This window comes from Nicotiana tabacum, chromosome 13 (assembly GCF_000715075.1).
Source record: "Nicotiana tabacum cultivar K326 chromosome 13, ASM71507v2, whole genome shotgun sequence".
Taxonomy (NCBI): Eukaryota; Viridiplantae; Streptophyta; class Magnoliopsida; order Solanales; family Solanaceae; genus Nicotiana; species Nicotiana tabacum.
This window is the reverse complement of record NC_134092.1, coordinates 65,440,997-65,445,075: the sequence shown is the minus strand read 5'-3', so window position 1 is coordinate 65,445,075 and position 4,079 is coordinate 65,440,997.

Genomic DNA, 4,079 nt, shown 5'->3' with positions numbered 1-4,079 from the left:
TGAAATTCTCCCGAGTACTATTCATAGCTTTCACGATGTCCGAACCTACCGAACAGTTTATCTAGGCTCACCATCTGTTCTTGATGTTTCTCAAACTTCGACTATTTGCCAGGCCCAGAGCATCTAGGAACCTGTAACCGAGCATGGTGACTGGCAATATTGGTCTCATCACTGTAAATGGTAGCTCCGTGAAACTAATAACTTCTTTCAATGTCGTCACTAACTCACAATCAGCAAACTTGAACACCACCTTAGCCGGATCCCAAATCTCTATCAGCAGGAAGTAAGCACATGGTCTACTCAGATATTTAACAAAGTGGACAGTGCCCCCAGGTGTGTCCAAATCGCATCTTCGTGCTCTCGGCGGATATTCTTCCACCACTGCTTCAGCTTGTGGGGTGCTCCCATCACCATATTAATCTCGGGTATATTTTAGTTGATTTCCATTTCTGAAATGGGTAAAGAAAGGTTTTGGTAAGTGTCTGCTTTGGATCTTTAGGTGTCTCATCAGGTTTGTTTGTCTTTCCAATGTTTCTTTAATCCTATGCTTTTTAAGGCTTGCCTAGATTATCCACATGATTCAAAGATATAGAATAAAACATTCAATCAAATATGGTAAGTCTTATATACACATGAGAAAGAAGGATAGTAGAATGTAATAAAATAGTAAAGGGAAAGGATGGACTCTGGTTTGGGCTTGAAGAGAGGTAGGCCCAAAAAATAGCAGTACGGACAACAGTAGACTTCAGGTTTACAAATGCGCAGGTGCAGGACTTGGGCCCGAGTTCTTTGAGAACTCGGCAGGCCCAATTGTAATACATGTTCAAAAAAAGAAAGAAAGTCATTAGATATACTATTTCAATGTACATGGTTATGCATGAAACAAACTATCATGGGCCTAAATCGAATTACACAGTTAATAAGCAATCTAGAATATGAAAATTAGTGTAAAGTCACAGATGGCCAAGGGATTCACAATGAAGCTTTTTGTTGTTATTAAACACTAAACCTAAAAGAAGTAATAAATGTCAATAGGTTAGAGGCTAAGGGTAGAATTCCATTCAAGGACAAGACACTCTTTGGATCCCTGACACTTCAAAGTTCCCAAGGGTCTCAAGGCCCAGGGCAGTGCTTGTGTTAGGGAGAGAAACCCAACCAAGAACTAAACTCTATTCCCAAATACCCCTAATCTCTCACACCCATTCTTCCCTACAGGTTTAAGTGCCAATAAGTCACTCACTGTAAATCCTCATACCACAGTGATACCAGACCATAGGAGTATGCATCAACTAATACATAAAACCATAGGATCATAAGATAGCCAATCACCCTAGTGTAATCACAATCTAACAAAGGTATATGATTCACTGTGAATAACATGACAAATTAGGCATGCTCAAAGAGATTAACTTCAGGTGCACACGGGAACAATAGCATTTGGCAGATTACTTCTGAAACCTAAACTCTTGGATCATATGCCTCAGGAGTAGAGTAAATGCATAGTTCAAATTTGTAAAGTTCATGGACACGGATTTATTTTTTCTTAACATCCTCCAATTAGATTAGTCAAAGATTGGTTCTAACTTAAGTCTTATCTTCTAGCACACACAGGTTAACAGTTTCAATAGGAACTCCTAGCGAATGTTAACATAGATATAAGTGAACAGCTTCAGTTTAACTTCTAAGGAGTATTAGAAGGGGTGCAGATTAACAACTATAATTAAAACTTCAAAAGGGTATTCACAGAATCTCAAGCTAACAGTCTTGTTTTACTCTAAAGACCATGGCATGATTACTTCTTTCTAAGAGCTTTCAACTTCATACTTATCTCTTTAGATAATAAAGCATGTTGTTATACTCAAATAGTAGCAATAGAAGGTTCGCTTAAAGTTCACAACCTAGGTCTAGTTCACTTAAGAGAGATTGGTGAAGTTCTAAGGATAATGTAGGCATGTACATGATTATGAAGGGCAAGCAGGGGCATTTGAAGAACAAATAAGTGCAGAATGCCCAAGGGAACACCCACAAGATACATTTAGCAGAGATTATAGTATTATAGGGATGTTAACATAATCAAATGAACAACATCTCTTCATGAATTTGAGAAAAGGGGAATGATTACATTAGGGATCTTTTCATGCAAAGCAAGGGTCGGATTTCAGACATAGTGAGACTTAATGTCAGTACTTTAGTACAACAAATGGAATGTACACATCTAAACTAAACCTCACGACTTCAGTTAATGGCATGGTGATCATCAAAACACATACCAAGATAATGCAGGAATTAGCTTAAGACACATTTATGTAATGTGATCAAACAATCATGAGTTTGATGAACTTCTAAGAATCAGTAGAATCACAGAGGCGTTTCAGGAAGAGAAGACTGTTTTAAAGGTCTTAGACTAGTGTATGACAATCTTGTCTTACAACTACACAGGTTCATGTTTGTTCGAGTCTAATTTGTCAAGTGAGCCACTACAGATATTAGTAATGCCTAAGTCAAGTTTGTAGAATAACCATGATAGTACTAACAGAACACCAAAAACACTAAATATCAGAATAGCTTGAGAGTTTTTTATGTTGTTTTCAATGCTTAACAGTAGGCATACGTTATCAGATATTCATTAGGATCAATACATAGTCCTAATTTTAATAACTTAAGGAACTCATGATTCTAGAATTCATTTATCAGCCATATGTCTTTAACAAATACATAAAATAGTCAATAATATCACATTGTTAATAATATCATTTAGTGAAAGATAACAGGACAAATCATGCTTGCAAATTCAGACGATTAAAAAGAAGAGTAGAGTTAAGGTTTTATTGACCTCTTTTAGGGAAACAAACCAACCAAATGCTTAATATAGCCATTCAGAAAGCCAAAAACTCAAACTTTTAAATCAACAGGCAAGCTCAGAACCAGAAAGAGAGAGGGGAAAGCAGAAATTGAGTAAGAACTGAGACTACAATTGAAAATTTCTAAACGATACTATATGGTATATCAATTTTCTTTAGATGTTAGGTGTTGTTGGTTTTATTAGGTGAGTGCAATTAAGGCTACTATTTATAGTAGCCATTGAAGCCTTTAGGGTTTCAGCAGATTCAAATTAGATAGTGGAGAGTGGCGATTACAAGGTGATGCAAGCAGAGGCGAGTAAAAATCAGAGAAATAGAGGGAAAATCAATGGGAGTATACTTGAGAAGAGAGAATGTGACAGTTGATGGAAAAACCCATCGGGTAAAGCCCCAATATCTAGAGGTCACTGCATTTGACATCTAGACCTCGAATAATCATGATGAGGATCTAAAATGTGCTCATGCATGCTCCGATTTAACATAGCACAAAGGAAATCTGGAGATTCGAAGTTGCATCTTTGAGTCTTAGGGTTCGGATTTGGGGGATTTCAAATTTCATTGGTGGAAAGGGAAAGGTTCAGCGAGAATTGCGGACAAAGGAGACATGAGGGATGATTTCCAGATGAATTCATCACCTTGCACAAATTTGTGCAAGGTCTTTGATTGATTTGAGCATGTAAAGTTGAGAGAAAATGGAGAGAAAAGATAAAGGGAGGCGGTCGAGATCGTGTTAGAATGATTAGGGTTTGGGAGATAGGAGTGGTCGTCTCTAGGTTTAAGATAGGGGAATAGGATCTGGGCCGTTGATCTTTTAGATCAACGGTCCTAATATTTTGGGATTAAAATATTTTTTATGAGAAAATATGAGGGCCGTCAGATCTTTATGTTTGGATGGCTGAGATTAAATCTCATGGGGTGTTGAAATTAAAGGGTAAATTGGGATAAAATGTGGGTCGTTGATCTGAAGGATGGACGGCTTAGATTGATTGTGTTTCTTTTGTGAGTGATGTGAAGAGGTGACATGATGCAGGCTTATTGGCTCAATGAAGGTGGCATGGTTTGCCACGTTGGAATGGGAGGGGTGGACCTGGACCGGGTTAAATGCTTTGGGCCAGTGCCTTTGGGCTGGAATTAATTTAACAAATAGCCACATTGTATTTGATTGAAAATTTGCAATTGTAGCCTTTTAGCCCTTTAACCCTTTTGAAATTAATTTAT